At 40.8% G+C, this 26,781-nt stretch overlaps 1 protein-coding gene across 1 annotated transcript in view; it reads left to right on the top strand.

The window, feature by feature from the left end:
- Positions 1–26,781, top strand: part of ncoa2 (nuclear receptor coactivator 2) — a 301,026-nt gene that overhangs the window by 24,058 nt on the left and 250,187 nt on the right. Inside the window, 1 exon segment of the mRNA XM_055634454.1 lies at positions 862–1,006. The gene's annotated coding sequence lies outside the window, so the exon portion shown is untranslated.

Below are 26,781 nucleotides of genomic sequence, written 5' to 3'. Positions count from 1 at the left end.
CCCCTGTCCTGCACTTTTTCTGTATTGTCTTGTAAAGTCTTTGTGTATTAACTATGAAGGGACATTACTGTTTAGATGTTGATTGTTTTAATACTAGATTTTTGATAGATTCTTTGTTTAATTTTGATTTTGTTGGTGTAACTGGAATTCTATGTTCAAATGTATCAATTATTAATAGCCAATGTTTAGAAGCTGTGTATGGCATCGTAGAGCAATAATTTTGCTTTGCACATTTCCTTAAAATGCCACACAGAACACAGCTGGCTGATAGAAAATATAATTTAAAAATCAAAGGATATCTTTTTTTTGGCACATTGGTAACAAGAATCATATCGGAGCTTTTGAAGGTGCATAGGATGCAGCCAAAATTCTGAAGGAGGAAAGTGGCATGGGAAGCTAAATTTGTGGCTAATGAATCGGGTCTTTAAAACACCTAAAGATGTGAATGAGCAATTGATTTAGGGACCAAATTCAACAAAGCAGGTGTAAAATGACTAAGGTGTACCTAAAGAAGAGTCAGATCTAATGTGATAATTAGTGCAGGAGCAGGCTTTTTGGCCAACAATGATGACAATGCAAACTAATGCTGTAGGCTTATATCCCTCCATTCCCTGTTTGTTCAAGTATCCTGTCAAAATGCTTTTTTTTTTAAATTAAAAAAAAAAATTGTAAGTAACTGGTTCTCTCTTCTGACAACATATTCCTGGAACCCAGCACTTTTAAAAAAAGAAACTTGCCTCATAAATCTCCTTTAAACTTTCCCCCATTCCTTATCTCTCCTTAAACATAAGTCCTCTTGTATTTTATTTTTTCACCCTTGGAAAAATACTCTGAATTTCTAATTTGACATGCTTCCAACAGGTTGCCCACAGCTTCTGCTCCAGGGAAAACAATCCAAGTTTGACCAACCTCTCCTTATAGCCAACACTCTAATCCAGGCAACAGGTGATCCTCTTCTGCCTTTCTCTAAAGCCTCGACATCCTTCCTGCACACAACGCTCCAAATGTAAGTTGAATTGCATGGAAAATATTAACAACAAGATTGCCATTCATAATCTTGAGAGAATTAAATGTAGCATTCTTAAACTGAGACGGCAGAACAATTCCTCCTATATCTAATGTTATTTTTTTCAGTGCTGTGAGGTGGATATTGAGGTGGAAATGAATGGTAGAGAAATCTGAAGCACCCACAGGAAAATGTTTTTGTGGATGTTGGATATAGAGTTGAAATTGAAGTTTCAACTTTGTGGATAAGGGATATAAGTAGATGAAAATAAATCAGTTTGCAATTGCTGATTTTGTTACTATATTTCATATAGATGTTATTTAATAGATGTTATTTCAGTTTGCACGGTAAAAAATTGCAACGGCAGTGGTGTGTCGGTTGTACTTAGTTTGATATAGAAATTTGTGGGTTTGTGTACATCATTTATCCTGAGACATTAGCCTTGTAATGAGCTTGATTGTTCACTATAGATCCATATGCCAGACTTGTCCTATTGGTTCAGGAAAATTATTTTGGTGGGGTTAGTGGGACGTAGGGCTGAATGACTCAAAATTCCTCCTTCAAATAACTGTTCAAAATAATTTTGGGATGTGACCATTTATCATTTATTATCTTTTTCCTAGAAGAAAATGGTATACTTGCATTCCTGCCGAACTACAGTAAATAATTTGATTTGAGTACTGGCTCTTACTTTGCGATGCAGAAACAGACCACCAGGCCTCTGCTTGTGTAATGAAAGATTTGTCCTGCTTTGTTGTATCACAGATTTATTTTACATAATAACTATATCCACATTATTTTCTTTTACCCTTTGGATGATTACCATGTCTGCCATTATTAACTGCCAGATTAATTGCCTCAACCATTCCACATGTCAACATGTTCTACATTTTGTTGCTGAGTTTAAAAAAAACTTCCACTAAAGATGGCTAGTTTTGGGCTCCTTCATTATATGAATGCATTTTCTTTCTGTCTATCTTTCAAACTCCATAATATACTTTTTCTGTCTCTGAATGAATTATATTCCATAAAAAGCAAATCAGAGTCATTTATTTGAAGCTTTTATGTCAGTTATCCTAGATTTTTTTTCTTCAAATGATGTATGGAAAACTTCTGGTATGTTGTTTTTATTCTCAAGGAATGATAGAGGGAATATATGGGGATAGAGGTTTCAATTTCCTGTGAATCAGATTAGGGATGCTTATTTTGTATCTATTAAGTTTCAGTATTTTCTTGCGATGGGAGGAAGATGGTATCTCTCCACCTGGCACTATACATGTTTGGGACAAAGACCCATCATTTTTTTTTTCTTCTGTACTCCACAATTTAAGATTTGTAATAGAGAAATTGCATGTGGTTAAGTGTGACATTTTTCTTCTTTTCGTGTCCAATTTGTTACAAATGTTAACTTCGCTGTCATCGTCTGTCCTGAAAAGGATGGAAGCTTCCGGCGACAATCGGTGGTAGCCATCACTTGTCACAATAGCTGATGGTGGTAGCAGAATTAGCTCGGGTTACTTCCAGTTTCCAGCCCCGCAACGTGGACGCCGCTTCTGCTATGGGGCCAGGTGCACATTGTCAAATTTTAATAAAAGGCCTTTTTATACATTTTGTTTTCACCATGTAGAAATTACAGCTGTGCTTAGCCATAGTCCCCCCCCCCCCCCCCCCCCCCCCCCCCCCCCCCCCCCCAATTCAGGGCACCATAATGTTTGTGACACGTGGCTTCACGGGTGTTTGTAATTGTTCAGGTGTGTTTAATTGCCCCCTTAATGCAGGTATGAGAGTTCTCAGCACCTAGTCTTTCCTCCAGTTTCAATCGCCTTTGGAAACTTTTATTGCTGTTTATCAACATGAGGATCAAAGTTGTGCCAATGAAAGTAAAATAAGCCATTTTGAGAGTGAGAAACAAGAATAAAACTGTTAGAGACATCAGCCAAACCTTAGACTTATCAAAATCAAATGTTTGGAACATCATTAAGAAGAAAGCGAGCACTGGTGAGCTTACTAATCGCAAAGGGACTGGCAAGCAAGGAAGACCTCCACAGCTGATAACAGAATTCTCTCCATAATAAAGAAAAATCCCCAAACACCTGTCCGACAGATCAGAAACACTCTTCAGATATCAGGTGTGGATTTGTCAATGACCACTGTCCGCAGAAGACTTCATGAACAGAAATACAGAGGCTACACTGCAAGATGCAAACCCACTGGTTAGCCGCAAAAATAGAATGGCCTGGTTACAGTTTGCCAAGAAGTACTTAAAAGAGCAACCACAGTTCTGCAAAAAGGCCTTGTGGACAGATGAGACGAAGATTAACTTATATTAGAGTGAAGGCAAAAGCAAAGTATGGAGGAGAGAAGGAACTGCCCAAGATCCAATGCATACCACCTCATCTGTGAAACATGGTGGTGGGGGTGTTATGGCCTGGGGATGTATGGCTGCTAAAGGTATTGGCTCACTTATCTTCATTGATGATATAACTGCTCATGGTAGTAGCATAATGAATTCTGAAGTGTATAGACACATCCTATCTTCTCAAGTTCAAACAAATGCCTCAAAACTCATTGGCTGGTGGTTCATTCTGCATCGACAATGATCCCAAACATACTGCTAAAGCAACAAAGGAGTTTTTCAAAACTAAAAATGGTCAATTCTTGAGTGGCCAAGTCAATCACTCGATCTGAACCCAATTGAGTATGTCTTTTATATGCTGCAGAGAAAACTGAAGGGTACTAGCCCCTAAAGCAAACATAAGCTTGAGATAGCTGCAATACAGGTCTGGCAGAGCATCGCCAGAGAAGACACCCAGCAACTGGTGATGTCCATGAATCGCAGACTTCACGCAGTCATTGCATGCAAAGCATATGCAACAAAATACTAAACATGACTACTTTCATTCACATGACATTGCTGTGTCCCAAACATTATGGTGTCTTGAAATGTGGGGACTATGTATAAACACCACTGTAATTTCTACATGGTGAAACCAAAATGTAGAAAAATGGCCTTTATTAAAATCTGCAATGTGTATAATTTGCCTACAAGATGGTTTCTGAAAGTGAAAGAAAGTGAATAATATTGTTTTTAAAAAGTATATATTTAATGTAACAATTATCATTAGATGTGATATCTGGATATTAATATTATAAAGCAGAATTATTTTGCCTTTAGAATTTGGATATAATACGTGTGTTATATGAACAGCTATTTGGCAATTACTGTAATGAGTGCAAGGAAAGTAAACTGCAAATCTGCTTTGTCTTTTACTCTTCATGTGGGGATGGGTATACGGTCTTGTCAATTACTGCCATTGATTTAATCACCAAAGGATGCCTTTCACGAGCTGCAAGCATCTCTAAATTCACTTCATATGGCTGAACTTTTCAATTTAGAATCTTACTTGTGCTTGCTGGTCACGGCATATTATTAGTGATAGATGATGCACGGTCAGGTCATAATGGTAGGATACCCCGTTTCCTTGTTCTCCATCCCACAGGAAAAAAAACAGTGCATATCCTTCCATTGTCCAATGGTTATTGTGGAAATCATATTTTCCCAGTTTTATACCATGACTGGGAAGTATTCCCTCAATGCAAGAGTATTTGGTCAACAAAGGGACCCTTATTTCTTCAACGGTACAGTTAATTGGTATTGGTATGTTATCCTGCAATTATTCATCATGCCCAAGCATCATCTGTGTACCTGCTAGCATGTTTTATTAATAGAATCTGTTGTCAATCTATTTCGTAGCCCAATAGACTGAGGCACCGGTATTGCCCCATCTATAATTGGCTATTCAGCACGATATTTTGACATCAGATTTGATAAGGTTTGAGCAATACTCTCAGTCAAGAATTATTTTTGTACCAGGAAAGTTGGACTTTGTACTGATGGAGTCTTCAAACACATTGACAAGTTTTAGAATATGAATTTATGATAGTTTCTGTACCGTTTGTAAAAATTGAAGTGTTGTAGCAAACAGGGTGGAGTTGCATTACAGCACCAGGGATCCAGGTTCGATCCTGACTACGGGTGCTGTCTCTACGGAGTTTATATATTCTCCCTGTGACCTGCATGGATTTTCTCCTCCCGCACTCCAAAGACGTGCGGGTTTTTAGGCTATTTATATTGGTATAATTATAAATTGTCCCAAGTGTGTAGGATAGTGTTAGCGTGCGGGCATCGCTGGTCGGTGTGGACTCTGGAAGAAGGGCCTGTTTCCACGCAATATCTCTAAACTAAAGTAAGTGCAGTAATACTAAAGGACATTGAGTCTGAACATCATCTTGCTCAAGATTAATTTTTTAAGAGCAACAACATAGTTTCTTTGCAGGAGAATGTCAAGTGCGTAGTCACAATATGAAAGGTGGTTTTATATACGGTATTAAAATTTGGTCTCTGTTAAATATGTGATGAAGTCCTAATAAATATTAAAATCTAAAAAAATATACACATCTTGATACAACTCATTTTAGTACAGTAAATAACATGATTCCTCCTTTTGCAATCTGATTCACCACGCACATTTGAGCTGTTTTTTCACCTTTATGCGATTTGTTTTTATATATGCTGGAACAGCACTAACAATGCTTGCTTCAGGTCAGTGTCTATCCTGCATAGAAATCCTTTAATGTGGAGGGTACAGAATCCCTTTTTATATGAAGAAAATTCACTTACTTGCCAGCCTGCAAATTAGCTTGAGTTTAGGGATCTCTTTTATAGGGTTTACTAGATATTTAATCAGTTAAATCACATGATGGGACTGCATAACCTCTATTAGATTCCAAGAAAATGTAGGATTTATAATGGTGTAAAATCTCTCCAGTTACTATTAATAGACAGCACAGGCTGAGAAATTAACAATAACCCTGGAACGTTTAACTATAGATATTTTAATTTTTGTTGTCTTAATATACACTTGGTACTGTGTAAACATTTTTCTTGGTGTCGAATCACATACGCTCCCAAAAATGATTGCAGGTATTGCAATGAATAATTCACCAACCACTGTTCCAATCAATGCAGACAGCACAGGATGGCGCAGAGGTAGAGTTGCTGACTAAAAATACCAGAGTCCCGGGTTCGATCCTGACAATGGGTGCTGCCTGTATGGAGTTTGTGTGTTCTACCTTTGACCGTGAGTTTTCTCCAGCAACTCTGGTTTTCTCTCTCATTCCAAGATGTACAGGTTTGTAGGTTAATTGGTTTCTGTAACGTGCAATTCTGTAACTAGTGTGTATGGGTGATCGCTGGTCAGCGCATATTCGGTGAGCCAAAGGGCCTGTTTCATGCTGTATTTCTAAACTAAAACTAAGCACACTACAATGAGTAGGCAATACAAAAGTTGATGATTTCAGCATAGGTAGAATTCACTCTACTAATGAGTAACCAGAAGTGGGTCCAGTTGCGTAAGTAACAAGCACCAGTTAAAAATCTAAAGAAGAGTCCCAACCTGAAACTTTACCCATCCATTTTCTCCAGAGATGCTTGACCCATTGAGTTACTCCAGCATTTTGTGTCTCCCTTTTGGTATAAACCAGCATCCACAGTTTTTATTATTGCATTCCAGTTAAAATGTATCTGCTCGGTTTAAACCCAGCCTGCTTTTCTTAGAGTAGGCTGAAGTCATTGCAACTGTGATTGCTATTGGGCAGAAGCCTCCTGGCACCGCAGTAGGTTGCTTTTTCTGCTGCTGCAGTGGAGATCTTGATATCGAAGGTGTAGAATATCTTGATGAGCTGTTGGAATGCATCTTGTTGATTGTGCGTAATGCCGCAGGGTGGCCTGACTGTGGAAGGAGTGAATTCTTAAAGTGACAAAGAGATGCCGTCTAACCATACTGCTTTGTTTTGGATGACATTGAGCTTCTTAAAAGCAGTCTGAAGAAAGGTCTGCACCTGAAATATTACCTATCCATGATTTACTCCAGTACTTTGTGTCCTTTTGAGCTTCTTAAAGTATTGTTCAAATTGCATTATTTCAGGCAAGTAGCTATTGTTCCTTCACATCCCTGAGTTTTGTCCAGAAGATGGTGGCAAATCTGTGGAAAGCCAGAGGAAGAGACACCTGCATCCAAAATGCAACCCTGAACTGACATGGTTTCTCATCCGTAGTAATTGAGTATGGTCTGGTTACGCCACTGGCACCTAGATTTTGGTGGTGTGGGTGGGATTCTGCACAATGTCAATGGAAGGTCATTAGACTATTATTGGTGATGGTACTTATGAGGTGTGAATGTTACTTGCTACTTAGCCTGAACCGTATCCTGGTTTTGCTGCAAAGTTGGCTTGCAGCAGCACAGGCTCAGCTTGCTGCCAGTGTGTCTGACATTAATAGTGTTCCAAGGGGTTTGCAGTATGCCAAGTGGTCCAGCAAACTGTCCTGCAAAAGACCAAGCATTGGGAGAGTTCTCTGGAGGGAGAGTCTGCACAATTGCGATCCAACCATTGCTGTTCTGCCAATGGCCTCGCTGTTGCCTGCTGACCCAGTTGTGGACCAAGAAGTTAGAGTCCTTGAACCTGGAGCTGCTGAAAAGTGATGTACCTGAACAAAGGCCATGGGGAGTGGTGCTTTGTTGATGCATCGGTGGTATTTAAACATTTCTAAGTTTAGTTTGGAATCCTAATTTTGTGTTGCATTTATTTTGCTGTTGTGGAAACAGGCCAGCAACTGAGGGCAGGTAAGATGGGAACTATTTAGGTAATAGATAGGTGCTCGGCATTTTTTAGACACATGAGGAAAGTTGGCAATTGACATTCCAACCAAAGGAATTTATGTAAGTAAAACAAGAAATATTTGAAATGATAAGCAGGTCAGGCAGCACCTGCTCAAAGGAGAAACAATGTCAACGTTTTATAACTGACCTCTCAGAAGAGCTGAACATTCATCTTATGATGAAGGGGATCACCTTGAAACATTAGCAATTTTTTTTCTCTCTCCATAGATGCTGTCAGGTCTAAGTATTTCCAGCCTTTTCTGTTTTTATTTCAAATGTTCAATATTGCTTTATATTACTTTGGTATTTCAGTATTATATAATAGGCATATGTGCTATGTGATCATTGCTTAATTTGTACAAACAGCACCCAGTTAATGCATTGGTTTTTCAAAGAATGCTATCTTAGACCTTGAACTACATAGAGAATGGACAATTTCTCCTCTTCACCTCATACTATCTAATGCTAGAGGCCACAAGAATAAGGCAGCTGGGCCTTCTGAGACTTGCCCAGATTTAGCAGTATGAATAAAAGTTTGATCACCTGCAGGTAGCAATGAACTTGCATATTGTACGAGGAAATCTGGGTCAGTTTATGCATAATTGGTATTGTACATTTAAAATGTTTTCAAAGTTATCTGCATTTGAGGTCCACTTCGGATACTGGCAAATTAACAAAAATCATCGACACAAAGTCAGTCACCCAAAGGAAAGCTCTATTATTGCAGAAAATATTTATTTGAACGCAACAGACATATCAACAAACGTGCCTGGTCCTCTGTATCATGTTGAAAGAACCTAAACGGTAGGATGACAATAAAAAGGAAGGGTCGTGATCCAAAATGTTGCCTATCCATTCCATCCACAAATACTGCCTGATGCACTTAGTTACTCCAGTACTTTGTGCTTTGCTCAAGATTCTAGCATCCTTGTGTCTGTATAATTTATTCTTTATTTCCAGTAATTTTTATTTATATGGAAGTATAAGATATTTACATTCAGTAATAAAAGAACAAAAGCAATTTACAGATGCTGAAACAGAAATGCTAGAAATATTTAACAGGTCTGTCGGCAGCTATGGAGAGATGAGTTAGTTATTTATTGAGGTCTGTGATCTTCCATGAGAACCCAAAAATAAAGGAACAGCAATGGTCATTCTAACAAATAGTGTATTCTCCATGAATCTTTCAGTGATGTTACATGATATATGGATTAATGTGCGGGGAACACAGGCAGGCGATGTTTCTTTCTTCCCTGAATTTGCTAGTTTGTGCTTGTGGTATCTTGCTCAGTTCTCTATTCTCTGTGGATAGATTGAATCAGGAGCCTGCTGTCTGTTCGGCCATCACTTCCAAGACAAATAATGTTTTCACCAGTTTCCAGCAAATGCTTATCACAGTAACGATGAGCATTGAAATCCCGAACTGCTTTCCATCTTCTCACTTTGCTTCACTCTGCCAAAGAGACAATAGGTGCAGGAGTAGGCCATCCAGCCCTTCGAGCCAGCACCGCCATTCAATGTAGTTATGGCTGATTATCCACAATCAGTACCCCATTTCTGCCTTCTGCCCATATCCCCTGACTCCGCTATCTTTAGGAGCCCTATCAAGCTCTCTCTTGAAAGTATCCAGAGAACTGGCCTCCACCGCCCTCTGAGGCAGAGAATTCCACAGACTTATGTGTGGGGAAAAAGTGTTTCCTCATCTCTGTTCTAAATGGCTTACCCCTTATTCTTAAATTGTGGCCCCTCGTTCTGGATTCCCCTAACATCGGGAACATGTTTCCTGCCTCTAGCGTGTCCAAACCTTTAATAATCATATGTTTCAATAAGATGCCCACTCATCCTTCTAAATTCCAGAGTATACAAGCCCAGCTGCTCCATTCTCTCAGCATATGACAGTCCCGCCATCCCGGGAATTAACCTTGTGAACCTACGCTGCACTCCCTCAATAGCAAGAATGTCCTTCCTCAAATTTGGAGACCAAAACTGTACACAATACTCCAGGAATGGTCTCACTAGGGCCCTGTACAACTGCAAACTTCTGAATTGATTTTGGGATCCTCCAACGATTCATTGGCTGTGATCAGTCATGAGTTGGTATAATTTTGGTCCTGTGTAGGATCAGAAAATTCACCATACAGGAGGCAGCCATTTGGCTTATCTTGTTTGTTCCATTTTCAAACAAGTCAAATCATGTCTTTCAGTATGAAGTCTGCAGCCTATCATTATTGGCTTTAGAAGCACAATTCCAATTACTTAGGGTGTGGCTTAGTAGTATTAGGGTGACAAACTGGCACAGCAGTAGAATCTGAAGTAGGGTCGCGACATGAATTACTTCTCATTGCTTCTCTCCAGAGATGCTGCCTGTCTTGCTGAGTTCCTCCAGCTTTTTGAGTCTAACAGCAGTAGAGCTGCTGCCTTACAGCTCCTGAAACCCCGGTTTAATCCTAACTATGGTTGTTTGCTGTATGGAATTTGTATGTTCTTCCTATGACTGGGTTTTCTCCTGGTGCTCTGGTCTCCTCCCACATCCCAACGATGTGTTTGTTGGATAGAATTAGTGTATGGGGTTACTGGTTGGCGCAGACTCGGGCTGATGGGCCTGTTTCCACACTGAACCTCTAAAACTACAATATTAATCAGATGTACACAAAAAAGCTGGAGAAACTCAGCGGGTGCAGCAGCATCTATGGAGCGAAGGAAATAGGCAAGGTTTCGGCCCGAAACGTTGCCTATTTCCTTCGCTCCATAGATGCTGCTGCACCCGCTGAGTTTCTCCAGCTTTTTTGTGTACCTTCGATTCTCCAGCATCTGCAGTTCCTTCTTAAACACATATTAATCAGATATTTAACCTGTAACCTTGGGTGGATTTTGATGTACTAAAAGAATAAGCTCATCAAATATAACTACATCTAATGCAGGGGTCTGCAACCTTGTTCTGCATAGGGGCCAGGACGCATGTCTGAGTGGATGGCGGGTCACATCTATCACGTGTACATATGGATCCCGCCCCCGGATGGCAGGCATCAAATCACATGTTCATATAGATCCCACCCCTGCGATGACTCCATCCGGAGCACAGGCCCCTAGTTACGGGCGCTCACAAACATGCCGTACCTACGTACTATTGCCTTGGCTCTGTCCTGAAACGGTGGCTCAAATACTCATACTCACTCGTCCCCGGCCTATTGACAACCCCTATCCCGACAGTGAAGCTCAAATACTCACACTCACTCATCCCTGGCCTATTGACAACCCCGATCCCGACACAGAAGATGGGCGGTCATGCCGGCGGCTTTGTGTAGGATGCGGTACAGCCAGAGCTGTGTGCTTGGCGGCCTGCACCATTGTGGCCGCCAGCGCAGGCCTCCTTGCATAACCGTGCCTGGGCGCCGTGGCCTCGGGCCTGGGAGGTACCGAAGATGACAGAAGTCTGCGGGCCGGATAATTACAGGAAAAAAAATACGTCTGCGGGCTGGATGATTACGCGTAACGGGCCGCATTCGGCCCGGGGGCCGACCCCTGATCTAATGTATAGTTGAGAATGGTTAATCCTGGCGGTTCTCATTTCTAATTCGCTCCTTCTCAATCTATATAATGCAGGAGACCCTCTCTGATGTAGTGTTTGTGATGTAATGCTGGGAACTCCGTTCATACTTGTGAAAGAAACATCCTACTAAATGTCAGAACAAATTAAAAAAAAAATAAAATTAGAAATCCATTAATTGCAATGGACAAATGTTTTCCACCACAATTTGTTGCCTTGTAGCCTGGCAAATCCCTCTTTTACTATTAGTTCAATTGGGGCTAAATGAACATGTCGGCAACAGAGCAGGTGTCAAAATTGCATTGCCAATGTGGTGAAGCCACCAAATGAATTTGCTGCTGTTTTAGTTTGTATGCTCAGTTGATGATTTATCCCAACCCCTACCCTCCTCATTGAAAATCACCGTTTGTCAATCTGATTCGATTGACTTTTTATCTTGAGTATTTATTTAGAACACTGCATCTGCTAATGAGTTATTCATTGGTTGGAGAATGTGACCCATATGAAGTATATCTTGTACAGTAAACGAGATAAATTTATTATCCTTTTTCTCCAGAGATGCTGCCTGACCTGCTGAGTTATTCCAGCACTTTGTGTCTAGTCTTTAAAAAAAAAACTACTTTAAATAAAAGATAGTCAACACAAGCTGCAGTCTCCTTCTCCCAATAAAAGCAGGGTTATTGCTGCCGGAAGCTGTACTGACTAAAGGCAGTAAAATTGTTCAGTTCAAGCGGAGATCATCAAGCCTGACTGACGGGGACAATTACAATCATTTTCACTCTGAAGATGGACACAAAATGCTGGAGTAAAGGGCTTGTCCCACGACCATGTGACCTGCAAGCGGCAAGCACGACCAAACCGGAAGCGGTCGAGTGAGTGATATGAAGTTCGAGCGAAGTCCGTGCGTGACGTACGCCGTCAAGACACTGCGCACGCCTGTCGAGACACTGCGAACGCCCGTCAGGGCGGCTGCGGGCTGGCAGGCCGTTGCCTCGCGGAATTTTTCAGTTTTTCGGAGCCCCGTGCGATGTTGAGACCTGCTCCGCACAACTCCATACGGCTCCGGCGATCAAAGTGGGATTGGCCCCGCGAGGCCGTACGGCTCAAGCGACCACGTTAGGCCGCGCTTGCTGCATGGAGTCGCATGCTCGTGGGACAGGCAGCATCTCTGAAGAGAAGGAATGGGTGATGATTCGGGTCGAGACCCTTCTTTACACTGGTTGTTTTAGCCCTTTCATTTTATACATGATGCTGAGAGAACATGATTCAGAAAAGTTTGTAGTTCCAGTCAACATCATGGCTTCGGCATACACCTGAACTAGCTGTTCCCGTAGACAAACTGTTTCAGTCAAATTTCAGCACTGGTGTCTCCCTCAAGATTTGGAAAAAAAAATAGCTAGATATATCCTATCCTTAAAGGATGGGAGATAACCTAACCTGGCAATTACAGTCCTTTTAGTCTATTCTCAGCCATAGTAATTAAAATGTTGTTTATATATTCACCAGCAACCTGTGTAAGAAAGAACAGCAGATGCTAGTTTAAATTGAAGGTAGACCCAAAATGCTGGAGTAACTCAGCGGGTGAGGCAGCATCTCTGGAGAGAAGGAATGAGCAATGTTTCGGGTCAAGACCCTTCTTCAGACTGATGTCAAGGGAGGGGGCGGGACAAAGATAGAATGTAGTCGGAAACATTAAGACTAGTGGGAGAACAGGGAATTGGATGGAGAGCGAAAGCAAGGGCAATCTGAAGTTAAAGAAGTCAATGTTCATACCTGCTGGGGTGTAAACTACCCAAGCAAAATATGAGGTGCTGTTCCTCCAATTTGCGCTGGGCCTCACTCTTCTTCTTGTGTATGGCGTGCACAGCCTAAAGTTGTAGGACAACTTGTTCTATTTCATCTTATTTGATTGTGCACGTCAGGTTGATTGCATTCGTCGAAACAGGGTGGACCACGTGAAGGTTGCAGGCTCCCACCCCGGCCTCACTCTGACAATGGAGGAGGCCCAGGACAGAAAGGTCAGATTGGGAATGGGAGGGGGAGTTGCTGAGACAACAGTGGATCAGGTAGGTTAAGACTGACTGAGGGATCGCCGAGCCTGTGCTCGGTCTCGCTGATGTAGAGAAGTTGACACCTGGAACAGCGGATACAGTAAATGAGGTTGGAGGAGGTACAAGCATCTGCCTCACCTGGAAAGACTGGGTCCTTGGATGGAGTTGAGGGGAGAGATAAAGGGACAAGTGTTGCATCTCCTGCGTTTGCTGGGGAAGTACCTGGGGAGGGGGTGGTTTGAGTGGGAAGGGACGGGTTGACCAGGGAATTTCAGAGGGAACGGCCTCTGTGGAAATCTGAGATGGGATGATGTGGCCAGTGGTGGGATCCCATTGGAGGTGGTGAAAATTATATGCTCTATGCGACGGCTGATGGGGTGGAAGGTGAAGGCAGGGGGGCCTCTGCCCCTGTTACGAATGGGGGAGGGGGAGTAAGAGCGGAGCTGCGGGATATCAAGGAGACCTTAATGAGAGCCTCATCTATAATGGAAGTGGGGAACCCCTGATCTCTAAAGAATGAGGACATCTCTGATGCTCAGGTATGGGAAAACATCCTGTGCACAGATGCGGCGTAGTTGGAGGAATTGGGAGTAGGGGATAGTCTTTGCAGGAAGTAGGGTTGGAAGAAGTGTAGTCAAGATAGCTATGGAAGTCAGTAGGTTTGTAGTAGATGTCAGTCAATAGTTTGTTGCCTGCGACGGAGATGGTGAGATCTAGAAACGGCCGGGAGATGTTGGAGACGGTCCAAGTGAATTTGAGTGCAGGGTGGAAATTAGTGGTGAAGTTGAAGTCAGTGAATTCTGCATGGGTGCAGGAGGTAACACCAATGCAGTCATGTAGTGGAGGTAGAGTTTGGGGATAGGGCCAGTGTGCGACTGGAACAGGGATTGTTCGATGTACCCTACAAAGAGGCAGGCATAGCTAGGGCTCATGCGAATGCCCATAGTTAGGCTGGATCTGGAGGAATTGGGAACAGTCGAAGGGGAAGTTGTTGAAGGTAGGGACCGCAAAAAAAAAAACCAGAACCAGCCAATTTCCGTCTACCAATCCTCTCCTCCGCCTAGCAGAGCTGGTCCTTGCCATCAACAACTATTTCAACTCTTCCTATTTCCTTAGATTCCGTTTCTAGTTCTCACCGTCTCCATCACAGAAAATAGACTATTGACCGACATCTACCTCAAACCTACTGACTCCCATAGCTATCTTGACTACACTTCTTCACATCCTGCTTCCTGTAAAGACTATCCCCCCCCCCCCCCCCCTACTCCCAGCATATGCGCCCAAGATGAGGTGTTCTATACCAGGAGATTTCCTCATTCTTTAGGAAACGGGGGTTCCCCTCTTCCATTATTGACAAGTCTCTCACTAGGGTCTCCTCGATATCCTGCGGCGGCTCCGCTCTTACTCCCCCCCCCCCCCCCCCCCCCCCATAACAAGGCCGGAGCCCTCACCTTCCACTCCATCAGCTGTCGCAAACAGCATATAATCCTCTAACATTTTCGCCACCTACAAAAGGATCTCACTACTAGCCACATCTTTTCATCTCCACCCCTTTCTGCTTTTCGCAGAGACCGTTCCCTCTGAAACTCCCTGGTCAACTCGATCCTTCCAACCCAAACCACCACCTCCCGAGGTACTTTCCCCTGCAATGCAGGAGATGCTACACCTGTCCCTTTACCTCACACCTCGAATCCATCCGAGGACCCAAACGGTCTTTCCAGGTGAGGCAGAGGTTCACTTGTACCTCCTCCAACCTCATCTACTGTATCCGCTGTTCCAGGTGCCAACATTTCTACATCGGCGAGACCAAGCGCAGGCTCGGCGATCGTTTCACTGAACACCTCCGCTCAGTCGGTCCAAACCGACCTGATCTCCCGGTGGCTCAGCACTTCAACTGCCCCTCCCATTCCCAATCTGATCTTTCTGTCCTGGGCCTCCTCCATTGTCAGAGTGAGGCCCAGTGCATATTGGAGGAACAGCACCTCATATTTCGCTTGGGTAGTTTACACCCCAGCGGGTATGAACATTGACTTCTCTAACTTCAGATAGCCCTTGCTTTCTCTCCATCCCCTTCCCCTTCTCAGTTCTCCCACTAGTCTTACTGTCTTCGACTATATTCTATCTGTGGGGCCTGTCCCACTTTCACAACCTAATTCACGACCTTTTTTTACTCGTGGACATTTTTCATCATGCTAGAAAAAACGGCCTGACCTACTTGATGCCACGAGTACCTACGACTAGCACCACGGCCTGCTACGCCCTACCTATGACCTCCTACGACCTTGTGATGACCTCCTACAACCTCGTGATGACCATGCTGCGACTATGAGTCTAGGGCAAACTCGGCAAACGTCATGAATTAGATCGTGAAAGTGGGACAGGCCCTTTTGTCCTGCCCCCTCTCTTGACATATTGGCCCAAGAAGAGTAAGGTGAGGTGCCTTAATGACTATCGACCTGTGGCGCTAACGCCTGTGGTGATGAAGTGCTTTGAGAGGTCGATCATGGCGCAAATCAACTCCTACCTCGACAATAACCTGGACCCACTGCAGTTCACTTACTGCCACAACAGATCAACGGTGGATGTGATCTCGCTGGCCCTCCACTCTGCTCTGGACCACTTGGACAACAAAAACTCATATGTCAGGCTGTTATTCATTGATTACAGCTCGGCATTTAATACAATCATCCCCTCCAAGCTGGTTACCAAACTCACAGAACTGGGTCTCTGCGCATCCCTCTGCAATTGGATCCTCGACTTCCTCATTCTCAGACCGCAGTCTGTTCGTATTGGTGGAAATGTGTCGGACTCGATAACAATCAGCACGGTAGCACCTCAAGACTGCGTGCTCAGCCCCCTGCTGTACTCACTCTATACTCATGACTGCGTAGCCGATCATAGTGCGAACTCCAAGTTCGCTGACGACACCACTGTTGTGGGACGTATCACTGATGGGGATGTCGGAGTATAGAAGAGAGATCGAGCAACGTGAGAAGAGAGATCGTTGCATCGTGGCTTGGTTCGGCAACTTGAGCGCCCTGGAGAGGAAAAGACTATAAAAAGTAGTAAACACTGCCCAGTCCTTCATCGGCTCTGTCCTCCGTTCCATCGAGGGGATCTATCGTAGTTGCTGCCTCAAAAAGGCTGGCAGTATGATCAAGGACCCACACCATCCTGGCTGCACATTCATCTCCCTGCTACCTACATATATAATGGTATATGGACACACTAATCTGTTTTGTAGTCAATGCCTACTATGTTCTGTTGTGCTGAAGCAAAGCAAGAATTTAATTGTCCTATCAGGGATACATGACAAACTCACTTGAACATCAGTCTGAAGAAGGGTCTTGACCCGAAACGTCGCCCATTCCTTCTCTCCAGTGATGCTGCCTCGCCTGCTGAGTTACTCCAGCATTTTGTGTCTACCTTCACCAGTAACCTGTTCATTGGTAATACGTTTGGGCTTCACCAGGACTACTTTGCTTTGAGCTCATTCCAATCAGCAACCAGTCACAAGTGAAGGAGCTAGAATATATAGACTTGACCGATTGCCCTTAAAATTAAGATGGCACTCGTCAATTATGGTTTCAAGAAATCATAGTGAAATTAAATGGTGAGAATCAAAGAGAATACTTCCAGATACTGTGCACAAAATAAAGGTGGCTGTGGCTATTGTAGAGCAAACCTCTTGTGTGGAGGATATAACAGCAGGAGTTCGTCAGGGCAATTTCCTGGGCTCAAACATCGCCAACTCTTTGGCAATAATCCTCCCTCGTCATAAGATCTGAAGTGTTAGTTTGGTTTCATTTCCACCCCCTTGGATAATGCTCACGCCAACAAAGCTGGGTATCCTGCTGTGAGTAACTTTCCTTTTGACTCCACAAAGCTTTTGAACCATTTACAAGACTCGGCTCAGGATTGTGATGGAATACTCTCAGAAAAAAAGCAAAGCATCAAGACATGGCACACTGTCCTGGGCATGCTGTCTTCAGTAGTACTTCCCAAATCTGCAATTTCTGTCGGCAAGAACAGTAGCTGAAAGCACATGAGAATGTCGCTATCTTGAAATTCAAGTTGACCACCATCTTAACTCTGAAACCTGTTGCCCCTTCATTCTTTCTGGATTATAATGCTGAAACTCCCTACTTTAGCTGGTACTCCAGCACATAGACTCCAATAATTCAGTAAAGTGTTGTGACCTTATCAAGGCCAATAAACACTCTTCAGTAAAGCCCAATGATGTAGGTAAGTTTTTAAAAATCTACCTAGAAAGTATAACAATATCCTATAAATACATGTGGAAGTGGACAGAAATTTGATATTGAAAATAATGTATAGGGAGTGTTACTGATGTGTGTTTGAAAAATTGAAAAATATATTCTCACAAGTATTGCAAGCTCTGCACCTCTCAACTTGCTGGCAGATAAAAGCTGCTTTAAAATAAACAAACTTTTAATGCTAATACCTGAACCTGGATGTGCACTTGGAACTATATCTGGTTTTATTCTGAAAAATTTGAGAGTACGTACGTTGTTTTCTTTTCCCCTTGATTTCAGCCAAGACTGCACCATTTAGAAATGGTATGACAGTGGCCTTGATTCCATGCCATCACCATTGCTTCCCACCTTAACTGTTCTTTTGGGCCTGCCGGGGATGTGAGGAGATTCGCATTGCAGTTGCATAAAGGGCCTGTACCACTTTCACAACCTAATTCACGACCTTTTTTACGCGTGGGCATTTTTCATCAGGCTAGAAGAACGCCCCGACCTACATGAATCCATGAGTACCTACGACTAGCATCACGACCTACCTACGACCTCCTACAACCTCGTGACGACTATGCTGTGAGTATGAGTTGAGGGCAAACTCGTCAGAGATCGTGAATTAGGTCGTGAAAGTGGGACAGGCCCTTGAGGTTAGTTTAGCACGTAGTCACTAATGATATCTTAGTAACTACGTGGCATGTATCAACATGTTAGAAGATCTTTTCCCCTCAAAAATAACATTATTTTCTCCTGTGTTATACTGAAAACAATTAATCTGCCGAAAGCATGAAAAGATTAATCATATAATCTAATTGTTTCTTTGGATTCTTTACATGATGTAAGTGACCAACATGTGAAATTGGTGCCTGGCCAAAATCCATTGACAACACTACTGTGTATGTGTGTTTGTTCCTTTTTCATAGCACGAGGGGAAAGGCTTTTATGAGTGCAGTGTAAAGTTAAATAGACTTCTGAATTTAAAGACTAGCATATGTTTATTTGAAATGCATTAATGTCAGTTTGATTTGGTATGCTTGCTTTTGAGTGAGAAGATCATAGGTTTAATCCACACTTAACTCGACACTGAACTGTTATCAGGTGTTGTGTGGGGAAAATGTTAATGCTGAGTTCGCGTTTGCTTATCCAATTTTGAAGTAAAAGATTAAACGGGGCAACTTTCTAATTCCCTACGCTTAGCCCTGGAACAATACCACCAAAATGTTCCTTTATCCAAATGCACGTTGTGGCATTATTATATTTGCAAATTGTCTGCAGATATTTTGCATTCATTTTCATGATGTGTTGTTAGATAGGTGAGCATTTAGTGCCCATTCATAAATGCCCCTGAGCTGCATGGTCTAGTGATTTTGAGGGCAATTCAGAGTAAGTGACATTGCCTTTGGCATGCCAATTGGCTTAAGAGACTGTGTGGGGCAAACTGATTTCCTTCTCTGAAGGATGTTGGTGAACCAAACAAGATTTTTATTACATGGTTACTATTATTGGCTTCAGATTCTGTTAAATAAATTAATTTAACTTCCCTTGCTGCCATTATGATACTTGCATTATATATCACTGGATGACCAACACAACAATATCCATCTTGCTACCAAATCCCAAGTTTGGCCCCACAGAAATTGTAATTACATTTTGAAAGTCTACTTGAGATGATTCGACAATGCAACAAATGTCATTTATTTTGTTATTTGTGTTATGCACACTTACAGAATATATGAATCCAAATGAAGTACTGCAAACTTTAGACCACTCAAACTATTGGCATCAAACTGGATATTACTACACATAATTGCAATATCAATGTTACGAAGTTCCACTCCATAAATTTTCTACTAGACAGTAAATAAATACTAGAGAGTATTACTTTGGTCTGAATACAGCCAGGACATACTTGCACAAATCAGATTTTTTGGAAATGTTCTCATCTTACGGTGTCTTAGATTATGCTTCGACATCTGGGGCATATTTTGTGCTGACACTGGAGATGTTACGTTTTTTCACACCCTCCACATCCAACACATCCCCACACATGGTGGTTTCAATCTGAAACCACACCCTCCGCAACTCCTTGTTTCACTGATCCCAACCAACCCCATACTTCTCCTTGCAACTCTCTCTCTCTCTGTCACAGAGCTCCTTTCCCCATCTTTGTACATTCATCTCCCATCCACATACACCCCATTTCCCATTTGTATTGCCTTCTTCCTTGTCTTGCTTGAACACCCCCCTCTCATTATACCTGTACACATTTAAAATACCAACCTTTGTTCTGATCCCACCTCTCCTCCAGCTTTCTCCCCACCACTCCATAAGATTGAAGAATGGTTCCGACCTAAAGTATTACTTGTTCACCCTGCAAATGCTGCCTGATCTGTAATGCAACACTGTGTTTTGTTCAAGATTCCTGTGTGTGTTTTTTTTTTTTTTTTTCCCCTCAATATCTTGTGTTTCATTCGCATTCGTTTTTTTCCGGGGGTACGGGTGGTTACAGAATAATCTTGCAAGTTGTATTTATTATTGGGTTGATTTAATTGGACCAAAATGTTTGTTATGTGTATATTCATAATCAAAACTTTGGTCCAATTCAATCCAATAGGTGCATGTCGTACATATAGCCATCAGCAAAAACATCGCTCGCCCCTGCAATAAACTGCACAGAAACCACACTTGAAAGAAATTGGTGCATTCAATCCCATTGCATTTCTTTAAAGTGCGTTTTCTGTGGTTAATATGGGTTTGTGCTGAAAGAACAAAGCCTTTGTTTTTATTAAAACGCTGGTCTTCCTTTCGGAGTGTTAAATGGTGGCATGTTCGTTTCAGTCCATCCCAACTATATCCTACAGAAGTTACAATATTGAGTGGCGACAAATCGTGGGAAGGATCTGAGGGATCTTATCGGAGGATTTGCTCCCCTTTACACGTTTTGTGGTTAAACTTTTAACCGCGCAACAATAGCTTTCAGTTTTGGTCCGAATTATGCAAACTGAAACTAACTCTCTCTTCTCGCTCGACGTGCGGCTGGTATTAACTGCTGATAGTGGAGAAGTCGTTTCAGATTAGTGTGCTCTGGTGGAACCACGAAGCAGCAACCGTCCCACCCATTGCTGGGGATAATCAGTGTGATGGATCTCCTATTTCGCAGCGCCTCTGTAGAGCAGGGTCAGGAGGTTAGAGGTTGACTCGTGTGTAATTGAAGCAAATGAGGATTTAGGGTTAATTGCACATTGGCAGAAATTGCAGGTGGAGAGTGATAGTTGGACTGCAAGCTGACTCCACTCTCCGCCTTAATGCAATATCCCCGCCGCAGCCAAATCCTCTGCAAATGTCACCTGACCGTGATGTGATTATTATGTTGTGCTGAGTAACTGATCATATGCTTGCAGAAAGCATCACCGCCAGGGGTGGGAATCATTCAGCTGCATAGCAGAAAATAAATGCTTGTTGTCATTTAAATTCCAGCTATTCCATCTGCGACTCGAATCATACCAAATGCGCAACCCTGTTGTTACTTCATAGCAGTCTGAATTGTCGCCCAGAAACGATATAATTATGTTGACTCTGTTCTTTATGGCCTCTCAAATTAATGGCAGTGGGGACGCTCTTTTGGCACAAACTGTTACAAACACAATGGTAATGAAGCCACCACCCTTTTTCTATCAAATAAAAAACTTTTTGTTTTCGCAGGCTTTTATGCCCAGTGAGAGATTTCCTGGTAGTAGAATGTTTGGTGTTTAAAACCTTAACATAAACGCCGTGCAAAACAAAAAAAATATACCATGGAATGGTTTTATAATGTGTATATTTCAAAATTATAAATTAGAATTGTAGCCAAATCATCCAAATTCATTATCAGCATTAAACTTGATGGCATTGCTTATTTAAACTGCAGAAAAATATAATCAACACTTTTTTTATTTTATTCGAAGCGATTGTACAAGGATAAGGCGATCGACATAACAGTGTACAGCTTCATTTTTAACGTTAGAACCTAAATAAATAAAATAAGAAGGAAAAATAAAAAGAAAAAAAGAGAGAAAAAAGAAGAGAATGAAGAAAGAGAAAATAAGAAAAAGCGAGAACACGACCCCATGGCTACCAAAGAAGTAGCAAGAGAAAAGAGAAAAGAAAAGAAATAAGAAAACAAAAGATGGAGATATACCTTTTTTTTTTACCACCTCACCCATCACTGGCATCGGGTTTAAAATTGTATTTAACCATTCTGTTGTTGCAGAAATTCAGTAAAAGGGAACCATGTCTTAAGAAATTAATCTGCTTTTTCCGCCAAGACAAGCCTAATATTTTCCAAATGTAGTGTATCGGACATATCAGTAATCCATATCTTCACTGTAGGGACTGTTATCAATTTCCAGAATTTGACTATCAATTTATTCGCAGTTATTAGACCGTAGTTGAGGAAACGTCTTAGGAATATCATTAATTTAGAGCAGGCATCTGACATACCTAAAGTCATCAGTTTTATATCTGGTTCCAATTTAATTTTAAGTATTTTGGAGAAGATATCAAATATTTCCCTCCAGAAGTTTTGTAACTTTATACAGGAGGCGAAGGAATGGGTTATAGTCGCTTCTTGGAGGAGACATTTATCACAAATAGGAGAGACATTTGGGAAGATCTTGTTTAATTTGGTCTTTAAGTAGTAGTTTATGCAGTATTTTAAATTGTATCGGGAGTGCCGAACATTGAGAGAGCAGTAGTGTATGTATAGAAGGCTTTCCTCCCAGCTATCTTTTGAAATTAATAAACCCAATTCGTCTTCCCATGCTCGCCAATGCCTCTCAGAAGATGGGATGTTAAAAGAGTATAGTAAATGTTGGATATTAACTTGCTTGTATCAACATGTCTATTCATGCAGTCATCTAGTATATCTGGAGCCATAGAGTGACAGTCTTGTGTATATGTTTTCACATAGTCTTGGATTTGAAGATATCTGAAAAAATTACTTGCTTTCAAGTGATATTTCTCCTGTAATTCTTGAAACGAGAGGAAAATTCCATTCTGGTAAAGATCTCCCACCATTTTAACTCCTGAATTTTTCCATTGTGCAAACGCCTTATCTAAAGTAGATGGTTTAAACGAGGGATTATTAGCGATTGGTAAAAGGAGAGAGAAATTTCTCAGTTTGAGGTTTGATTTCAACTGTTTCCAAATTCATAGGGTGCTGTGTATTATCGGATTTTGCTCATACATTGATTTATTCAGATGTGTTGGAGAAAGAAGAATCGCGCCTATATTAAAAGGCAAACAATCTTCCCTCTCCATTTTTAACCAGTTTACCTGTTGGCATGTGTCATCCATCCAGTAATTAAGTTTTTAATATTAGTCGCCCAGTATTAGAAAAGGAAATTGGGAAGTGCTAAACCACCATTTTCTTCAGATTTACATAAGTGTCGTTTGTGTATTCTATGGGTTTTATAATCTCAAATGAAAATTGTGATAACAGTCAAGGGAAAAAAAAAAAAAAAAAAAAAAAAAAAAAAAAAAAAAAACTTTTGGGGAGATAAATCGTTATTGATTGAAATAGATATAGGAGTTGTGGAAGGAAAATCATCTTTATGGCATTTACTCTACCTATATGGGAAATAGGGAGTTTTTTCCAAAAATGAATGAGGGCATTTAATTTGGTAATTAATGGGGGGAAATTTGTTTGAAATGGGGAGGTGTATTTTCTAGTCACATAGACTCCAAGGTATCTAAATTTTTTCAGTAACAATTCTGAAAGGGAATTTTTGGAGATGTAAAGGGTCTTGAGCTTTTATTGGCATAACCACTTTTATTCCAGTTTATTCTATACCCTGAGAAGGAACCAAATTGTTCTATAAGGTTTAAAATATTTGGGATACTGACTTGATAATTGGTGATGTATAAAAGTATATCGTCAGCATATACCAAAATCTTGTTATTGGTATGTTTAGTATTGTATCCGTGAATGCCTTGATGTACTCTTATGATTTCTGCTAAGGGTTCTATGGCTAAGGCAAATAACATTGATGAAAGGGCACATCCTTGTCTATTATCCCTGGATAATTGAAATTTAGGTGACAGAATTGGATTAGTCAATATTCTGACGGTCGGGTTATTATATAACAGCTTTATCCATGAAATAAAATTTTCTCCTAGCTGGAATTTTTCCAACACTGTAAAGAGATAGGCCCATTCTACTTGGTCAAATGCTTTTTCTGCATCTAAAGAAATAATTGTTAAGTCTTCATTTATCTTTCTGTGTGAATATATTATATTAAACAGGCGTCTCAAATTATGAAACGAATGTCGTTTAGGTATAAATCCTGTTTTGTCTGGATGCATTAATTTACTGATGTACCAACTTAGTCTTCTTGCCAAAGTCTTAGCTAAGTTTTTCTGATCTGTATTTCAAAGAACTATTGCTCTGTATGATCCAGGCTCTTCAAGATTGTTGTCTTTTTTAGGTATCAATGTGATGGTTGATTCGGCATGGGTTTGTTGTGGTAAACTCTGTTCTTTAAAAGTATGTATATAAAGGGCTCGTAGGTGAGGGGAAATTAAATCATTGAATTTTTTTTATAGAATTATTTACTGAATCCATCTGGACCTGGCATTTCCCCACTATTCAGTGATTTATTGGTCTCTTCAATATCTTTTATTGTAATCTCAGCACCTAATTCTTCTCGTTCCTCATTAAGTGATGGAAGGTTGCAATTGTCAAGAAAGTTCTTGATCTTTGCACAGTCGGCTGATGTTTTGGATGCATATAAATTTTGATAGAATTTTAGGAATCTAAAGGTAGTGTGAGCAGCTCACCTTTTTCTGATTTAATTTTTTGAATGGTGTGATCTTTTTCCATTTTTCGCAATAGACATGCCAGAAGTTTGTGCGGTTTATCAACAAATTTGAAATGTTTTTGCTTGGTGTATTGAAATACCGTAACAACTTTTACTGAGAGGATCTGATTTAATGCTGTTATCTTATTATGTTTAACAGTATAATCAAAACTTTAAACAATTAAAAAATAAAATTCATTTCTAAACGTTTTCCAGATTAAATTTGGAAATATGCTTTTTAAATACAGTACATGCTGCTGTGCTACTTTAAAACAAAGTGTGCAGTAATTAAAAAATCAAACTAGTATTAAAGAGGAATACATCTTTAAAGTTCAAGTCATCTGAATGGAATATTCTCTGAAATAAATTGAATGCTATTGATAAATTTTAACTATTAATGTTTCCATTGGGATAATCTCATCGGCTTTGCCACATTGTTGACAGAACTATTTTTTGCTTTTGCCTGTCCACACACAGGCGCGCACGTTGGACGGTTTGTTTATAGTGTGACTTTAACAGAATAAAATGTCCCAAGGTACTTCACAGGAAAGTTTTTTTCAACTAGAATTTGATATCAAATCGCTCGGGTTATTAAGGCCAATATCCAAAAATCAAAGAGATTCTTTTTTTTGAGCGTCTCACAAAGAATCAGATGGAGAGGGAGCGAGGATGGTTATGAAGACAAAATCCAGGAGGATAGGGAAATTGATGCTGGGAATTTTAAATTAAGGAGCTGTGTTGGGAGCCAATCTCACTCATGGAACATTTTGTCAAATCACTTGATATGAATGAACATTGTATTAGTATATGTACATGCTGGATGTTTTCATGGATTTTACTGGTTCTTTTACTAAAATATATTTTTGTTGGAACATGCTTCAGGAATTACTTCACAATCTCAGATGTTCCAAGGCATAGTATTTTTTTAAATGTTGTCTCTATAGTATTTTTGGAAATAATGACAGCCTGTGTCCACATTACAATACTTTTTTTTACAATAATAGTATAGTTAGCCATCAAGAGATGATAGTGTAATTCCCTTGTCAATTAACTTTGACCATTTGCTGCATATGACTCAACTAGTTTTACGAACATGATTTGTCATGATTCTCCACTCATTGCATTTTTTATAGAGACGTTAGCCGAGTTTTATTGCAAATTTACTGTACAGTTTCCTGCACAGTTGCTTTTTTTGAGCGAATGTAATTTGTTTGTCTAGTGGGCACACCACATCATTACCAACTCATTGTCAAAAAAATTTAGTTTCTTTAAAATATATTGTATGACAGATAAATATTGACCAGGAATCTCCAGCTCTTTGAAACATCTGCAGGATCATTTCAAACCATCAGTGAGGTGCGAAGGCCCATGAAAGTTGCTTCCACAAGATGATTCTGCTAATAATGCAACGGCTCTTCAATAATGCATTGAAACAATAATCCGGATTGAGGTAATGTTTGTAAACTTTGGTTGCAATCCTTTGCCTTCAGAGCTTCCTAGCTTTCATTCTTTATTTCCAGAGAGAGATAGAGAGAGAGAGAGTCCTTCCTGTTCGCCCTCTCTGGATTTACCATAATTTTGTTCACTTACCGGTAATTAAATCTCTATGTGGTCGTCTTCCTTGCAATAGAAAATAACATCATTTTAGTCAATCCCAACTAATAACTATAATTCCACAACCCCAGCAACATCCTTACTGTTCTCCTCTCGCGTTCCTCTCCTAGTATGGTGATCAAAAGCATAAACAATGCTCTAGCTGTGACCTAACTAGTGTTTTCTACAGTTTCACGGCATTTCCCCTTTTATTATGTACCCCGTCTCGGCTGATCAAAGCAAATATCCCTTAATTCTTTAAAATCACTTTATCGAACACTAGCTGAATTCATTTCTGGCTTCAGTGGACATGGTCAAAAATGCTTCTGATTCCCTCCAGTTAACACCATATTTATTAGGAATTACCTCGTGTCTTTGCCCTTTCGAACTGCATTACATCACAGTTCTCCGACTTGAGCTGTTTCCATCACTCCAAGTTCCTCAAACATATGTATTTGCCAAGACTAGTTGAGACTTTTTCCCTTGCCTGATAAATGTGGTCTGAATTTTTTCTACCTGGGGATATGTTAATTAAAAGAAAGAGGAGCTCTTGTTTTTATAAGATCTTGGATGTCCTTTAAGGTTATTTGAATTATAGCCACAGTATTTCATGGGCAAATGTATAGCCAACACTTGGATGCAGAGTGTTATTTTTATTTCATGATTTTGTCCCTTGCTTTTGCAGGGAAACAGTGCTTTCAGATTTTTTTTATGCTGTCATGAAGCAGATGACAGTTCAGTTTAATGTTTCATGAGGTAGCACA

The sequence above is a fragment of the Leucoraja erinacea genome, chromosome 4 (genome assembly GCF_028641065.1).
Source record: "Leucoraja erinacea ecotype New England chromosome 4, Leri_hhj_1, whole genome shotgun sequence".
Lineage (NCBI taxonomy): Eukaryota > Metazoa > Chordata > Chondrichthyes > Rajiformes > Rajidae > Leucoraja > Leucoraja erinaceus.
Note: the sequence above shows the minus strand (reverse complement) of the source record. Positions and strands in the feature narration are given on the sequence as shown.